Raw genomic sequence first — 19,172 nt, forward strand, 5'->3', positions numbered from 1 at the left:
AGAGTTTAGCTGCTGAATGCTTATTTATAGTAGCCACACACTTCCTTTTCTACAAAGCTAGTTCAGAATCTGGCAAGAGCATAGCAGTAACAAATGAAACCTTAAAAGTAGTACATTTAACAAGTGCACAGAGTTAGGAAAAACAAAAAGTTTTTGACTTGGTGGATCGATCAAGTCAGATTCCTGAAACACATCCATGAGCAGAGAGAGGTAGTTAGGTATGCTAGTCTGAACTCAGCAACACTGCCTTGCCTTCCTCAATAACATGCCATTGATTTGAACAAGAACTCTTCATGGAATAAAGGACTGTATGTACCATAAAAATGATTAATCAAAATGGAAAGTAGGGCACAACTATATTTTCCTTGTTGGGGAAATCTTCCACTATCTTCATGTAAATAATAAGTAAAATCCATGAATGAGAAATATTGCACATTAGTAACTTGATTGCACTTGCTAGCAACTAAATGGTCCTAAACTGAGTTTTAGAGAAGGCTTGGAATGGAAAAGGGCAGATTCCCATGTGCAGTTTTCTGTAATGTTGCTTAACTTAACATCAACACATCTTAATTCATAATGGAAAATATAACATGTTTCTTCTAAAAAACATGATTTAGAATTTGTAGAACATTGCACAATGTAGAACAATTTTTAACAGAACTTAAACTTATGAAATATTTTGTTTTTCCTAAAAGTAAAAGATTTTATTACTCTGGGATCACCAGGGTCAGAATAACTTTACGATGTTTTCCAATGAGGTATTGTCAACTTCCCCTATTTAAACTTTCCCACCATCCCCTTAATCACAATAAAATGTCTACTTTCTGGTTCAGTTCCTTAAATATGATTAATTAGTATGCCTGTCCTTAGCTTGCATGTTTATGCTCCATGGTCTTCTACACTCCTAGGAAGAGGAACTTTGGCCATATAACTTTTCCTTTAACTTCCTTATTAAAGAGGAAACTGGAAATCCTCAGATACATTCACATTTTGGAAGTTATGATCTTACAGCCCTGCTTGGTAAAACTTCAGCTCTTCAAGAATACCACATAATTCATTAAGATCTTAAGGGCAAACATGTCTGACTCACTTTGGGCATGCCTACACCACATCTCTTCATACAGAGTGTTCTTCTGTGTGAAGCAGTCACTTCTGTGCACACCCAGGGACACCAAAGGTTATCCTCATGTTCAGAGAGCTGCAAATGCCCAGCAGAAACTTTGGTAATGGTTACCTGGTATTGTTTTTGTCATGATGGCATGCACAGAATGGAAGTGACTAGGAGGGAGTTGTCAAGATAACGTTCACAAACACTTGACAAAGTGCCCTCCAGGCCATTCCTTCAGAACACCATGGAGTAGACCCTCAGGCCTTTCCCTTTCTACCCCTCTCTTTGCAATAAGGTCTGGCCCTGACCTTCCTCCTGCAATTTTCTGTAAACTGAGCTCTCTCCATTGTTAAAAGAACCACTTGATCCCTTCCTACCTAGGTCTGATGATTGAAAAGAGCTGGCTTACCTCTGCCTTCTCTTCAAAAGAAAGACCATTTGCTTTAATTATTTTGTTATACAAAAGTCCATGAATGAGTCCTATAAACAGATCAATATGCACAGGGTCCTGAACAAAACCCCCTTTACCTTTTTTTTTAAAGCATTGGTCTATGTGACGGATAAGATAAAAAGTGATGTTATCAATTGGAATAAGGTCACTTATATAGTAAGAATCATCAAATATTTTCATTCACCTTTGAGATGCTCATTTTTTATTTTTTTCTAGTTAATCCATACATACAAAATTTCCATTACAGTGCTAACTTCTTCTTTAATCAATTTTCATTTTCACTATTTATTATTATAGTTTAAATTTGAAAGACTGGAAAACACTATGTACAAAATAACAAGCTCATTCATACAGTTATTGTCAGCATCAAGTAAGTATGGGTCCTGATTATTATCTTCCTAGTGAAGTTCAGAAATATCAGTTAATACTGGTTGTTCTAGAAATAAAAACATGCTTATATGGCAATCATAAAATATTTTTGAACATTGAAAAGTAGTATTTAATTCTTTGCTTTTCTTGTTTAGTTCATAAGGGTCCAACTTACCATATTTTCTCAGATACAACACACATATTTTCCCCCCAAATAACCCTCCCCCCCCCCAAAAAAAACCAAATGAAACTGGGCTGCATGTCTTAAGTGGGCAAGATGATTTTTTTACTGGGTTAGAAGCAACCTGGCTTTGACACCTGCTCCACAGCAGTTGTTGTATTTCTATTCAGGTAGCTATGGGAGTAAATTGACTTAGTGCGTTATTGTTCTTCACTCCAGAAATGTTAATGATTCTTCTTATAATAAATGTAAAAACTTCAAGAAAATCTGAAGTAAATCATTAAAGAGAACTCTGTCAGGTTTTGACATCTGAGTTCTTTCAAGTCTTGTCTAAAGACACCAATCTTCTCCTTATTGTGGTCTATTTAAATCTTTCATAAAGACTAACTTGCAGTGTCAAGACCATGGGCTAACATTGATTTTGACACTGATGAAATTACCCAGTGATACAAAGTCTCCTGAGGCACTCACTGTCACAAGTTATGAAATAGGAAGGGAAAAAAATTGTTCTGTGGTTCTACATAACAACAAAACAGAACTAAAGTTTAAAAAATCTTTAAACAAATTGCATTATTGCATTTTATTCCCAAACAAACTCTAGATTCATTAGTACCAGCAGAGAGATATTACCAAGACTGGAATTATGCAATATGCAAAGGATACTTAAGCACATTGGTGTTCACTTTTACATAAAACCCTACAGGCAGAAAAAACAGATAGAAATAAAATTGTCACTGAGTTAAATCAAGGGAAACAATGGCTTTCAAAAGCATTTCCTCTTGTCAATACATGATTTGGGACAGTGGAACTTTTATATGTCTATGTTTGAGCACAGGGGTTCCATATAAAATGTGTGGCCTCATGTATGCTATTTGTCAAAATGGGTAGCAAATTTTGTTTCATTATGAATAATTTTCAATTTGTGCATGCCTGTAACATACTAGGGACAAGATCCAAAGACAGTTAACAACTATGTTAACAATTTTCCAGTAACTTTTGTAACCTTTAGATATGATCCTATAGATAAAATGTTCAAAAGTACCAAGATGGCATTTTTTTAAGGTGACCCAGGGTATGGACAAACAGTCTAAGCATACATAGTTACTCTGTATCAGCTCTTGCACATTAAGTCTTTCACCCTTGTTAACTTATTCTAAGGTTTAGTCATTCATTTAAGAACCTATAGCTTGCTAGTGATGAATAAGGAATGAAATCAGAATGGCCCTCAGCTGACCTTTTGTCTCCCTGCACAGCTGTAATGATCTGTACAGCATATCACAAGCCAGTTGTCAGAGGGCATGTGTACATGTGCCCCTGACTGCGGAGCTGGTATTGAGTAGCTGCTGTTACTGCTTAGTCCCAGTGGCTCATGGGTTGTTTCTGACCCTACGTTGCCATAGCGATGAGCTACTGTGCTGGAGCTCATTGCCAGCTGTGGTGACGTATTAGTGGTACCATGGTCAGTTCCCACCGATAGTACCGCAACATAATGTCTTGTGTATATCTGTCCAGAGAAACCTCCAATGAGAAATTTATACTCATATAAACTAAGGAGTGGATTTAAATCTACAGAGATACATCTGCACAATCCCTGACATTGTATGAATTTATATTCCCATAGATAGTTGCTTTTCACTTTGATTTATCTCACTTGAGAAGGTTTTAGGCTACACCAAAGGAAGATAGTCTTATGTTGGAATAAGGGTGCCCATAAGCGAGGTTATATCAAAATAATTAAAATAGCTGGAGAAATTTTCCCATGTAGACACATCTAGAACTTTCTCATTGAATTGATATTTAATTCAGTTTAGGTACTTTCAAAGACATTATATAATACTCACAGTTAAAACGTACATAATTCATTTTTTTAAAAATATAAAGATACATTTATGTAGCCCAATCTTTTCCTAAATAATAATTTCATTTATTTGAAAGCATTTACATTTCCAAGGTCATGTCATTGCTTAAATTTTCTTTACTCAGTTTCCAAGTTTTTGCTAGTAGCTGCTACATTCTTCCACTGAATGACATTTTACGATAGTCCATTCATCTCTCCTTAAAACTTCTCATTCATTAATTTACTATTGAATATTTCATTGCCTCTTATTTCATTGTAGAATGTACTCAACCAAAGTAGATCTGGCATTTGTAAACATTCAGTTTCAATATTTTATGGTAGAATTTTGAACGCTTTAGTATTCTGAATAATTATGGATCTTCTATAACTAAAATGAATTGTGGGTGTTAGTATGAATTTGTCAAGCCTTCCCTTTGCTCTCTTAAATCTTTTAAAATCAATTTTTGACTTCTGTGAAACTTATTAGTAAGATCACACCTTATCAACTATAGGTTTTCAAATGCTGAGCTTTGGCAACAAAACTCACATACATATTGTGGTTTCATTTGTGCACAGGACACTGGGAAATTTGTATTGCAGCTTTTGTCCACAAAGTTTTTCAGGGAAACAAATGTTATGTAATCACAAATGAGACCTTGAAATCCAAAATCTAGAATAAATGAATAGTATCCACAAAAACAGACTATAATAAAGCAGATCATTAGTGCCCTAAGTTTCCCGTTTAGTAAGGGTTTTATGTCTAGTTCAACATGGAAATTATTCAAAGTGGAAAAATAAGTTCTTAAATAAAAATAATAATGTTATATACAGCATATTTACATGCTGGGCAAAGTTGGGCTATCGTTCTGAAGATGAGGAAGTTTTAACCACCTAGTAAATGTTATAAACTTTCTCAAATTCACTACCTGGAGTTTCTCCTCTATATAACCAAAACAAATTTAGAAGCAAAAATAAGGTTTAAGTGCTTAGATCTGTATATTTACTGAGCTCTACAGGCCCCTCAGAGTTCTTCATGGGGTCCAGAATTTTGAAGAGTAATCATAACACACAGCAACTCATATCAATGCTAAAAAAATCCTGATTTTACAAAGACTTCTCAAGGTCAATATCAGAGCTGCAGCAGGGAATCATACTGTATTTTTGCATGAAAATCAGAACTTTAAAAAATTGTTCATATCTGGAATACAAAAGTTAGCATCCTTAATCTCAGTGTTGCTGAATTCACCTAGGGATAGATATTCAATGAGTATACCATATGTGATGGGAAATTCCTTATATGGCTTTCTTATAATTATTGTTGTATATGAAGAATCACTGATGGTGTTACAGAATAGCTGAACTGCATAAAAAAGGTAACAGAGAGATTTTTTTGAAAATAACCAGCAATTTAGATGCATCAATTTTTGAAGACCTGAAATGAGATGCCATCAAGGAGTCTGATTTTCATTACTGCTGACCCCCTTGACAGTGTCTCAAATTGAGAAACCAAAACTTAATGCATATAAATTATGGAGCATATACGAATATTTAGTCCAAGAATGTTTGCCTGGAGGAACATAATATAAAGCCAGATATTTCAGTTTGTTGCATCCACATGTTGTAAATTGCAGGACTGGAGTTGTGGGCACAACAACAGTAGAGCAGGGTACAACACTGTATAATTTTCAGTATTTGCTGCACAAACAACTAAAAAGCGCCCTTCTTGCTAAATACACATATTATGCATAATCATGTTTATATTATTTAACTTTGGAACAGAATGCTCCAGTCATATATTATTTATTTTGGGACATTTTCAGAGGCCCAACTGAACTCAATAGGAGATGCTAGTGCTTGGCAACTTTCAAAATCAGTTCCTTATTTATTTATTACAGCTGGTACTTGTCTTAGACTCATTTAGTTGTGTTGTGGTAGTGGCAGATCAGATGGGAACAAATAAAATGCCTGAATTTCCATTATCAAAAAGGAAGATGAAGAAGGAAAAAAAAAAAAGATGTAGCACCAGCTGTCTCTGGACAGAGTCGGATGCAACGTAATAATTTTCCTTCCGCTGCACCTGTATTCAATTTCTAAGGTACATCTGTCATTTTATTTTAACAAACTCTAACAAGATCGGTTCATAGCCATCTGCGTCTCTCTTACCTTGCATGCAGTTCAGGCTTTATAGCTTTGCAAAAATACCATTGAAAATAAAAGAAAACAATTGAAAAAGATTAAAGGGAACATTTCTGAAGTTCATTAAATCTGACAATAAACAATCCCTGTGTACTGTAATTATAAAACCAGCCATGTTCAATTGCAGGTGAGTAATGAAATGACTAAGCAGTACAGAATTCACAATGGGCTAAAATTCATCAGTCTTTACTTTGAGCTATATAGTAATCCTATATGGTTAAACCTGTGGGTATGGGACAAAAAGTATAAGGAATTTCCCAGCATTGACCTCATGCTTTCTTATCTTTAATAGTGTCCTTTTGGGGAGGGATTTACAAGATGACAGTGGAAACATAAATACAAGCTCCAAAATTTATACACCCTAAAGACAGGGAGAGAAAGCACTTTTTTCATGATTAAAATGAAATGCCACTATGTGTATATATCTATATGCACACATACATACATACATATATATATGTCTGATGTGCGAATGTGTGATGTGATTTGGGAGGGTTGGTCTAACTCATAATCTGGGATCCTGGTTTTCTCTGATTAAAAAAAAAATCCCCAATTTTTAGATTTAAAAAAGTAACACAAAAGCCAATTTTTTCCGCAATTAAAATGAAACACCATTACATATATACATATACATACATGTGTATATATAGTGGCATTTCATTTTAATTGCGGAAAAAAATTGGCTTTTGTGTTACTTTTTTAAATCCAAAAATTGGGGATTTTTTTTTTTTTTTAATCAGATAAAACCAGGATCCTGGAACATGAGTTAGACCAATCCTCCCAATCCACATCACACACTCGCTGTTGGATCAGGAGTGTGTGTGACTCAGCTCCCCTTTGGAGCTGATTCGGGGAGAAGAGCTATGTGTTGGCAGTGGTTGTCCCCTAGCCTCACCACGCTCTCCAAGCTCCTGTGCTGTCTTGGGATGGGAGGGGGGAAAGGCAAAGGAGTGAGTTTGGTCTGGAGGGTCCCCAGCCATGCTGGAGTCAGTGGCGGGGAATAGGCGGAGGGGAACTGGAGCCCCCCCACCCCGCCTCCTAGAGCTTCAATCCATCTGCCCCACACTCCAGAATTACCTGGGGACCCCACAGACCAAAGTCACTCCCCTCCCTTCTCCTTCTGTCCTGAAGTCCATGTGCAGAGAACAGCTGGGCTGCATCAGCCCAGCCCTGCTCTCAGCTGTGCCGATAAGACATTAATGAAAGTGCTCTGTTTTGAAGCTCCTCCATCTGAAGCCTCATGCAATGTGGGTTCAGATTGTCACACAATCAGGCATTTTTAAAACATTTTGCAACTGTGCACTTTTGTCAGTGCACAGCTGTAGAGTGCTTTCAGTGGCTGACTGTGCAACAAACCATCGTGACTATCAGTGCCCTAAGCATGCGTTTTATATCCTGCTCACTAACACTGCATCCTGTAAAGCAATGCTATTATTATGGATTAAAATTATTATCATGCATTACCAATAGTTATTCTTATATATTCACTGGTCTTGGAATTATTGATATTAAACGTTCATACTTCTCCACAGGCAGTGCAGTATGGCTGTTTCCCTGGCCTATGTTTTCCAAATCCATTACCTAATGTCTTTTAAATATTTCAAAATAGTGGCATATCATATACATGGCATCTCTCATTTTAAGACAATATAACTGAAAAATTCAAGTGTAAAAATAATAGCCTACAATATGCTTTATCAAGTGTAATACCCTGAAATGACGGAACATAGAAACATGGATGACCCTTCTCTTTACCTACTAACCCAAAGAATCATTCTCTTTCTCTTATCCAATGGACATTCAAACTTACTGGTTTTGTGAATGTCACTTAACTTCTCTTGTGAAAGTTGGTCCACAAATTGAAAAAAAAATTGTTTAGACATTCTTGAAATTCTTTCTTCGGCCAAAATTATTCAATATACTTGATCAAAATATACAAAAAAGTGAATTTTAGAGTAAATAATTCATTCATCTAGAAAAACCCAAAAAATCCTAAATCCTAATCACAAGAAACAATCCTTGGGTAGATCATCTATTTACTAAGACAATGACCAGAGGTTTTTTTAATTTTTTTTTTTTTTTTTGCTCCCATGTAATAAGTTCATTGAACTAATTCAACTTCAAAGACTCAAGAATATCAATAAATACTAAAACTTTCTCAAGGAGAATACTTTCTATGCAAAGAACACAATGATTTTATCCAGGCACATGCCGATCCCCTAAAAGTCTCCCTTCCATAACAAATCTCATCGGTTTCCAGACATCCTGCACCAGATGACGATATACAGATGGAAACTTGAGTACTAGTAGCAAAAAGATTGCCTTCATATTTTTGTCAAGACCTTATCACCAACCAAGAAAACTTTGCTTTTTGCCTCCTTTGAAGCTGCCAAACCCTGGACCAAAGAGCTATTATCCATTGTGGTAAATGACTTAATCAATGCAAGGGGGCCATAACCTACATCAAAACAGAACACAAATCACTGCAAAGACCTATAATCACCCTTCACTAAAAATTAATACACAGTTAGGAGCATTCTCATTTATCATGGTTTTGCTCCACCTATACTGACCAAGCAACAAGCTACTGGAAATCCCAGATATTAGGCACTCATGAAGAAAGCCTGATTCATTAAAGGAGTTTCTGAGTCTCTTACATTACTCCTGGTTTCTGAAAACAAAAATTGGAACAACTAGTGTCAAAAATAGCCAAGATGAGGGAATTTTCCTTTCCTTGTTTAATCAACTTAGTTTGATAAAATTTGAGAACATATCACTGTTCTGGCCAACTATCCTGCAATTCTACTTGCCATTTCTGACAAGCATATAGAGGAGCAGGCCAAAAACCAACTACAAGCTCATTTAATTAAATCTAACATTCTAGATCTGATACAATCTGGATTCAGGCCAGAACAGGAAACCAAAATTGCTATAGTGGCAATGACAGATGATCTCCCTTTCTCAATGGCTTGACAGCAAACATCCATTCTCAATATATTAGATCCCTGAGCAACAACATTCAAGTGTTGAACACGAACAGAATTTAAAGTGTTTATTTATTTATTGCTAACGCAAGTAAGAGATCCTGGGTATAGGGCCATGGCCGAAGTGCCAAATACCCAAACAGTACACAGCAATTTGATCATGGAGTAAAACTCCTTCTTGACTCCAAATATAATGACACAAATATGGATATTTAATTTAATTTTATCTATATTTTGAATTGCCTGAGGCTAATAGTTAATACTAATGCTTCCTATTGCTCTTAGTCAAGGTTGTGAACCCTTTACTCATACAAATACTTCCAGTAAAGCTAATGGGACCATCATCAATGTAAGTAAGGTGTTCCAAATCTGGCCCGTTGTGCTCTGTGATGATATAACAGGATAATACTATATACATATATCTACTTACATATTGATTGCCATAATTTAAAAAAAAAAGTTTTAACATTTACAAAATGAATCAGGGAAATCCCTAAATACTAATTCAATTAATTTTTCACACCTGCAATTTTTTTCTCATGTTATTACTATGTTATTTTCAGAAGAGTTTTCAGTGTAAGCATTTCACTGAAACATTCTGAAATTCCACTTATGTAAAGTGATCCAATAGTAGTCATTCTTGGGCAGACAGAAAAAAAAGAGCAAGTGTATTTTTTTCAGTTTTTCAATAATTCATAATCTTTTTAATTCCTCACACGGTTTGAAAAACGGTGTAGTCTTCACAAAGGAATATATTTAAAGCAAGACTGAAAGTCTCAGATTTCAGTCATTTTCACATTAAAAGATGCCAGTTTGTCTAGCTCAAAATAAATAAATAAATACAAAGATGTTGATGCCCTATTGTATCAACTTGGCTTCTGGAATATGGATCAGCCAAGGGGATCATGGAGCTAGGACAAGTGTAAACTAAGATCGGTTCTTGACCTTAATGGTCCTTACCATGAATAATCCTGTTAAAAACAAAGTTTCAGTGTTCAATCCATAGAATATATAAATGATGCCATGGTGCTAGTTGAACAAAGGATAGTAAACTATGACATTTACCTCTGAACTTTGAGTATTGCAAACTGAAGGTTTCTGTAGCCCCCGTTGATTCTGCTTTGTTAAAAGTTTCTCAATGCCAGCATGTACAGACAAGCATTGTAAAGTGGATATAGCAGTGTAAGGTTGGATCATCATGTTCAGTGAGTTCAGTGGCTCAATGAGTTCAACCATGTTCAATGGCTCAATGTCTACTTTGGAGGATGTACCAAATAGAGTTCCCTAGAGGTTTCTCCTGGGTCCTATTCATAGATTCATAGATTGTTAGGGGCTGCAAAGGACCTTACAGATCATTGGGTCCAGCTCCCCTGCTCTAGGTAGGAAGACAACTGGGCTCAAGTGACCCCAGCAAGGTCACTGTCCAGTCTCCTCTTGAAAACCTGCAGGGTAGGTGACTGCACCACCTCTGGAGGCAGGTTATTCCACAGTCTGGACAACCTGACTGTGAAGGAGTTTTTCCTGGTATTAAGCCTGAGGCGGCCTTCCAGGAGTTTGTATCCATAGGTCCTGGTCTTCCCCAGGGGTGCTCTAGTGAATAGTTATTCAGCAAGCTCCTGATGCACTCTTCTGATATAGCAGTAAGACACTATCAAGTCCCCTCTCAACCTTCGCTACTTTAGGCTAAAGCGGCCCAGGTCCCTCAGCCTTTCCCCGTATGGTTTTCCTTGCAAGTCCTTGATCATACAGGTGGCTCTTCTCTGGACCCTTTCAAGTTTTTCCAAGTCTTTCTGAAGTGCAGTGCCCAGAACTGCATGTAGTACTCCACCTATGGTCTTACCAGTGCTGAGTACAGCAGGACTATCACTTCCTTAGTTTTACACAAGATGCATCGGTTGATGTATGCCAGTGTGTTATTTGCCCTGCTGGCCACCACCTCACACTGACAGCGTATATTCATGCGATGGTCAATCATTACCCCTAGGTTCCTTTCAGCTGTGGTGCAAGTCAAGCTGTCATCACCAAGTCTGTATGTATGTTGAGGGTTGTTTGCCCCCAGATGGAGCACCTTACACTTGGAAGTGTTAAACTTCACTTGGTTCCAGTCTACCCAACTCTCGAGCCTGTCCAGGTCTACCTGGACAAATTATCTTCTGATGTGACCACGCTGCCCCATAACTTGGTGTCGTCTGTGAACTTGGTCAGAGAGCTTTTCACTCCCCCATCCAAATAATTGATAAAGATGTTGAAAAGTACCGGTCCAAGCATAGACCCCTAAGGGATACCACTGGGCACTTTGCACCAGGACACAGATCCATTCATGAAAACTCTCTGGGTCCTACCATGCAGCCATTTTTTCATTCACTGAACTGTCAAGCAGCTGACCCCATAATCTTCCAGTTTTCCCACCAGGATATCATGGGATACTAAATCAAAAGTCTTTTGGAAGTCTAGGTATACAACACCTATCTCATCTCTCATGTCCCTAGCTTCCCTGTGTGTACACCTCTTTTTGCTTTTTTAAGAGGACTACAATGTTCCTATTAAGCCAGGAGGGCTTGCCAGCCCTTCTGCTACCTTTCCTCTTTGCAGTAATGGTTTTCTTTTGTGGTTCAGTCCCTAACAACCCACCCCTGAGATGGGTCTGACATCTTTGGTAATGATTAGAAGAATGGGATTGCCTGCTTAGCAAATTTACAGATGATACCAACTTGGGTGGTGTTTCAGAGACCCTGGATGATATATTTATTATTCAGAATGACCTGGAAAGCCTGGAAAAATGGCTGTAAAATCAGTAAGATGAAATTCAACAAGGAGATGTATAAGGTCCTGCTCTTAGGACAGAATAATTTCATGTATAAACACAAACTGGGGAATGTTTGGCTAGGCTGCAGTACTTCAAAAAAGGACCTAAGGAATACAGTGGACTATAATCTTAATGAGAGACAAGAGTATGCTGCTGTTGCAAAAAAAAATGCCAACTAGAACATGTTTACAGGAGTGTCACTTGTAAGTCAAGAAGTGATTCTGTAGAAACAGATGGCAGAGAGCCCAACAGAGTGACAAAAAGGAAGAACACGATTTAGGAGGAAAGTCTGAAAGAACAAGGATTATTTAGCCTGGAGAGAAGACAATCAAAGTGGTATGATAAGTCTTCACATAACTGTAATGATTATAAAGAGGCTAAAGGTAGACTATGCTCTGTGACTATAAGAGACTGACCAGAAGCACTGTCCTGAAACTGCAGCAAGGGAAATATAGGTTGGACATTTAGGAAGAACTTTCTAACTATAAGGCCCCCTCAACATGTTATATCTATTACACAATTACCTGGTTAATTGAGTAATACATTTAATAACTGTGTAATAACTTTATAGTTGGTTTCTGTCGAGCTTTAGTGTGCACGTGTAGTCAGAGCTCCTGTAGCTGGAAAACCACAGCTTCTACAGTTTCCCAGCAGCAGGACACCCCATGCACCTCCAGGGATGGGAGATGACGGCAGTGCCTGAAGCTGCTTGGACCCACAGTTCATGGGAGCTGGAGTCCTCTGAGACCCAGGGTCCACAGCTGGGAGACAGCAGCAGCAGCATTCTTGCAGGTGTGGGGATGCCTGGAGCTCCTCTGTGTTCGGGAGCCCCATCAGCAGAGGTGGCTTCTAGCCATCCCAGGCTCCCCCTGAACCAGCAATAAGGTGCAATGGGATCTAATACTTGATCCCACAATCATGCCTCCTTCCATGTACATAGAGCATATAGATATTTCCAAAGAGCTTGCATGCCTTAGAAACAGATGTCCTACAAAAAAGTCAATGAGACTTGTGCTCATAAGCAGGGATCCTGGTTTTCTTTGTTAACTCTCCCCCTGCCACCCTGACCCCCCACAATTTTCAGATTTAAAAAAGTAACCCCAAATACAATTTTTTCTGTGATTAATGCCGGTCATATATAGATATATATATAGCGGTGTTTCATTTTAATCACAGAAAAAATGTGGATTTTGGGGTTACTTTTTTTTTTTAAGCTGAAAATTGGGGATTTTTTTTTTTATCAGTGAAAACCAAGATCCCTGATCATAAGTCACTTAATTGTGCTTTCAAAATTCCCACCTGCATATTATATCAGGATTTACATGAATAAAAAACACTATATCTTAGTATGTAAGTCAAAACACATATGGTCAAGGTACCATCTAGTGACGTGGTTGTCATGGGGGACCTAAACTACCCTGATATCTGCTGGAAGGAGCAGTGAGCCAAATCCAACTGTTCACATAGGTTCTTAACCTGCGTGCAGGATCTTCACCTAATTCAGGAGGTATACGGTCCCACTAAGGGGAATGCCTTCCTGGACTTGGTGTTGGCTATGGGGGAGAACCTGGTAGAGGAGCTGCAGATTCATGGTCACCTTGGGGACAGTGACCACCAACCAACCAAATTCACATTACGGCACAGGGTAACTAGTAGGGTGGAAGTGCTTGACTTTAGGAAGGCTAACTTCAGTGTTCTTAGGAGTCTAGTCAACAACACACTGAAGGAGAAGAATATTGGTGAGATGGGAGTCCAGGAAAGGTGGTCATTTCTAAAGAAAGAGATGCTTCGGGCACAGAGGGAGACTATCCCAGTACAAGGGAAAAGTGGGGAAGGAACCAAAAAATGTTCTTGGCTAAACAGGGAAATCCAGGGGAGTCTAAGGACAAAAAAGAAGGCATATAGGTGGTGGAAGCAGGGGGACGCTACCATGGAGGAGTATGCCTACTCGGCCCACGCTTGCAAGGAGGCAGTTAGAAAAGCCAAAACAACTACAGAGCTAAGGTTGGCAACACAAATTAAAGACAACAAAAAGTCTTATTTTAGGTATGTAGGGAGTAAAAGGAAGGTGCAGGGCAGCATAGAACCCCAGAACAAGGAGGCAGAGAGGAGGAGCAATTAGTGACAGGCTGAGCTATTCAGTGAGTTTTTTGCCTCAGTGTTCCTGAACAGGGCTCAAGATAAGTCTCTTACTGAGTTCTTAGTTGGGCATCAGAGGGACACCAGCCTACCAACTATCGACACTGACTTGGCGCAGAGTCACTTGGATGGACTGGATGTGTTCAAGTCAGCAGGCCCAGATGAGCTGCATCCAAGGATACTGAAGGAATGGGTTGGTGTCATAGCAGAACCACTGGCATGGCTATTTGAATGCTCATGGCACTTGGGTCAGGCCCTGGAGGACTGGAAAAGGGCCACTGTGGTCCCTATTTTCAAGAAGGGGAGGAAGGAGGATCCCAGTAATTATAGGCCAGTCAGTCCTACCTCCATCCTTGGAAAGGTCTTTGAAAAGATTATAAAGGATCAATTTTGTGGGAGGCCAGTGGGAAAAATAATGTAGCAGGGAAACCAGCATGGATTTGTAACAGGTAGATCATGTCTGACCAATCTGGTTTCATTTTATGACAGGGTCACAAAACACTTAGATGCAGGAGTCGAGGTGGATGTTGTTTTCTTGGACTTTAGCCAGACCTTTGATACAGCATCTTGCCCTTTTCTCATAAATTAAGAGGCTGTGACATAGATGTTTACACAGTCCGGTGGGTGGCAAATTGGCTTAGTGGTCATACCCAGTGGTAGTACGTGGGTTGGTATCGACCTGGAAGGATGAGGGTAGTGGGGTCCCTCAAGGTTCAGTTGTTGGACCTGTACTCTTCAATATCTTCATCAGTGACTTGGATGTGTGTGTTAAATGTATTCTGTCCAAGTTTGTGGACAATACTAAATTGTGGGGTGAAGTGCACACTCCAGAGTGTAGGGAATGATTGCAGGCAGACCTGGACAGGTTAGGAAAGTGGGCAGGACACAACAGGATGCAGTACAACAAGGACAAGTGCAGAGTGCTGCACCTAGGGTGCAAAAATATCCAGCACACCTACTGGCTGGGAAGTGACCCTCTCAGCAGCACAGAAGCAGAAAGGGATCTTGGAGTCATAGTGGACTCCAAGATGAACATGAGTCATCAGTGTGACAGAATCATCAGCAAAGCTAACCACACTTTATCATGCATCAGCAGATGCATGACAAATAGATCCAAGGAGGTGATACTTCCCCTCTATGCGGCATTGGTCAGACCGCATTTGGAGTATTGCATCCAGTTTTGGGCACCATACTTCAAGAAGGATGTTGATATACTCCAGAGGGTCCAGAGGAGGGCCACTCATTTGGTTAGGGGCTTACAGGACAAACCCTATGAGGAGAGACCAAGGGACCTGGACCTCTTCAGCCTTCGCAAGAGACGGCTAAGATGTGATCTTGTCACCGCTGACAAAATTCATTAGGGGGATGCAGCACGGGATCGGAGATGCTCTGTTCACCAGGGCACCTCTCTGGGTAACAAGGAACAATAGTCACAAACTGACAGAGGGCAGATTTAAGTTGGACATCAGGAAAAACTTCTTCACTGTAAGGGTGGCCAAAATTCGGAATGGGCTTACAAGGGAGGTGGTGCTCTCCCCTACCCTGGGGGTCTTTAAGAGAAGGCTGGATAGGCATCTGGATGGGATCATCTGACCCCAGCGCACTCTTTCCTGTGTAGGCAAGGGGTCAGACTCAATGATCTGTTGAGGTCCCTTCCAACCCTAGAACCTATGAATCTATGAACACAATATTTGGTACTAAAAAATGAAGCATGAGTCTCAAAATCTCATTATAGCTTTCCAGCTTAGTATAAATTAAATTATACCTTGAACCAAGCCCTTCACACATGGTAGCAAACCACATCAACCAGCAAAAACAACAGTTTGGAAAGATAATAAAGTGTGGTATTAGCCAGAAGAATTTTCTGATGCAGAAAGTTAGGGCCATGGGAGAGACAGCACATTAATTTAGTAGAAATCAGAGCCAGTTTAGAAGAAAAAGACAATCAGATCAGAGCCAAGCTTTGAGAATTTATGGTTCACTTCAGTCCAGCTAAGAATTCCTCTGCAATCAGATAATCAATTCCTTACCTTTGGATTCAAAATCAATTGTTGCTGTTGATGAGAAAAAGAAAATATAAACTGGTCTGAAATACATAACATGGTAATCCCACCCAAATTTGGTGTTGCTTTTTGGTATCCTGAGATTTTAAAAAACAGTTTTATGATTAAAACAAAGAGCAGGGAATCAGGAGATCGACTATTCTTGTCTAACTTTGAACAAGTTCCAATCAGTAAAGGGGTGAGTATCCTTATTTGTAAAATGGTGGGAGTAATTATTAATGAAATAGCATCGTGTGCTGCTTTTTGCTGAGTGGCAAAAACCTGGCAGAAGACAAAGACAGATTGAGGGAAAAAATGGCGAAGAAAAGCCCCCAACAAATCAATTAATGCACAGTCAAGCTGGAAGAATATGGCAGCTGCAAAAAATCAAATACTTCAGAGACAAAGGCTTGGCTTGGATTGCTTGTTTTTCTTCTAAAACGGGTCTGCTTTATAGAAAGAATTATAGAAAACAACCACTTAGAAAATCAGTGCAACACAACAAATATGACAAAGGATAGAAACTGTTCAAAATGTAAGGCAAGCAGTGACAATGCTAAGTTAATTGCAGCAAAATATGGCACAACAGCATTTCAGTAATTAGCAGGCTGGAATGTGATGACATTAGGATTCTGTAAAATTGTCTCTTTGGAACACACTGCGGGAGACAGGACAAGGACTACCTGCACTACTGGGCTTTTAATGGGCCCTAGGAAATGCACAGAGTCAGGAAGTGTAGATAGTCTTATTCTAGTGCCAATGACTGAAATCATGCACAGTGGGCAAATAAATAAGCAGAGATGGCAGATACCTGTCGAACTGTAGGTCTTAACAAAGGTGAGTATGAAAAAGGTGAACAGTACCATCTCATCTGTGGATGCTTACAGGGTATCTTAATGAGATATTCTTCATCCCATCACCTTTGTGGGATGCAGATTATGTTGGTTTCATTTTCTTAAACCAAGCAGCCTTCCTTACCTATTTATTTTACCTTGCAGAATAAGCAAAAAGACAGTATTTATTCCTTGGGCTACTGTTTTATTCCTTGGGCTACTGTTATTAATGTTGTTCTCAGCGAGTTGAAACACAACATCTGGTTGCATGGTCTTGGCTGATAGGTTCCAATGTGAAGACCTGATGATAACTAAAAATTATGAAAAAATTGGAATTTTCTTATTTTTTTTGCACATGTGAAAAAAGATGTTGATGCCAACATTTAAGGCAACTACAAGACCCTCTATATATCTCTCTCACACACACACACACGCACGCACACACACACACTGTATGGCTACTTGCTTATTAAATCTCAAATCCAGTCAAAAAGGCACAATCCTCTGGCAAGGTTCATATCCTGAAGTTCTTGCTCAAATGGAAGCTAGGTCTTACTTAAGTAGGAACTAAAGTAGTGGTTGCAGGTGGTTACTTCTTCTTGATCTGAAAATTGGGGATTTCTTTATCAGAGAAAGCCAGGATCCCTAGTGATCATGCATAGTCCAACATGCCAACTAAAATTTCTATTTTCCTTACTAGTATACATCTTCCCAGGTCCTGCTTGAGTGATTTAGGTAAGATAGGGAGATGTGTACTTCTTGCCTACTACTTTAATGATGGAATAACATTTTTGAGAATTTTTTAAACATACAAACAAGTGTGTATCTAAAGATATCAAAAATCCACAACAGTAGTGTTTATTGCCACTCATGTTCCTTTTTTACTGTATGAACAGAACTCTGAGGCTATTAACAGACATTACATTTGTCATGGGATTGGTTTTACTGTTACTTTCCTCACAATGGAGAAATCATGGGTTTGGTGCATCCATATCATCCTTCAAGGTGGATTTAAAAATTACTTCAATGCACTATCATTCTTACACCAGCAGATGGCGAAAATGAGTACTTATGTCAGCGTGTCTGACACTGGCAAGTGTCCATAGGTTCTCTCAACTCTGCCAGTGCTGGGTAAGCACCCATTGGTTGTAAAAATGTGGGTGAGTTGCAAAATTTATGGTGCAGTTCATCACACAGCTTGGGCCCCTCAGTGCCTGCCTGAATTTCCACTGCATTTCTGCAGCCTGCCACCACTGCCTGTGACCATGATCTGGATATTTCACCACCATCAGTTGCCAGGGATCCATACATGGTTGCTGCCTTGAAGACTTTACTGGTCCAGCATTGTGAACTTGTGAAGGAGACTGAGCATAAAAGGACAACATGGACACCATGATTACTTCTATTGGCATGAATAATGATGGACCAGTACCAGGGGAGAACATTATGTATGCATTCGCTTCCAAAGAACTGAGGGTCCTTGCCTACATAAGAATCCTAGCCTGAGACTATGGACTAAGATTTTTGGCCTCATGTCAGGACTTTGCAGTTGGGCAGGTGTTGGAGTGTCTCTAAACTGTGAAGCTGTGTTTCTGGGCTCAGGACGTGAACAGTGACTGGTATGAGCAGATCAACAGAGCCAAATGGGACAATGAGCAGTAGAATGCAAACTTCCACCTGTCCAGGGGCACTTTTATGGAGATCTGCGCTGACCTTACCCAACACATACAGTGGTGGACAATGGTAATGACAACACCCTTTCCCATGGAGAAGCATGTTGCCACCAGTATATGGAAACTCATGACCACAGGCAGCCTCCACTCTATGGCAAATCATTTTGGCATTGGCAAGCTGATAGCTGGACAGGCAGTGTAGGAGGTGTACCTGGTGACTCAGTGAGTGATGGCCCTACACATCAGATGCCTCGTTGACCCACAGAAGGCGGTGGAAGGGTTTGCCAGCCTGGCTTTCCCCAACGCTATTGGAGATATCAATGGCACACATATCCCCATCCTTTCCCATGCACACCCTGGCCAGGAAGAGCTACTTCTTAATCATACTTCAGGAAATTGTGGTTGCACAGGGTGCACAACACCAGAATATTTAGGAACTCTCTCTTCCTGGAGCTGATGAAGTGGAGAGAGTTTGCCCTAGGCCTGCCTAACATCCAGGTTGAGGGTGTGTCTCCAATACTAACTGGGAACCTTGCCTAACCACTGTGCCCCT

General features: G+C 39.5%; 1 protein-coding gene across 1 annotated transcript in view; it reads right to left on the minus strand.

Annotated features, from left to right (window-relative positions):
- Positions 1–19,172, minus strand: part of GPC6 (glypican 6) — a 1,259,017-nt gene that overhangs the window by 788,027 nt on the left and 451,818 nt on the right. The window lies entirely within an intron of this gene.

The sequence above is a fragment of the Crocodylus porosus genome, unplaced genomic scaffold, assembly GCF_001723895.1.
Source record: "Crocodylus porosus isolate Cpor-Errol unplaced genomic scaffold, CroPor_comp1, whole genome shotgun sequence".
NCBI lineage: Eukaryota > Metazoa > Chordata > Crocodylia > Crocodylidae > Crocodylus > Crocodylus porosus.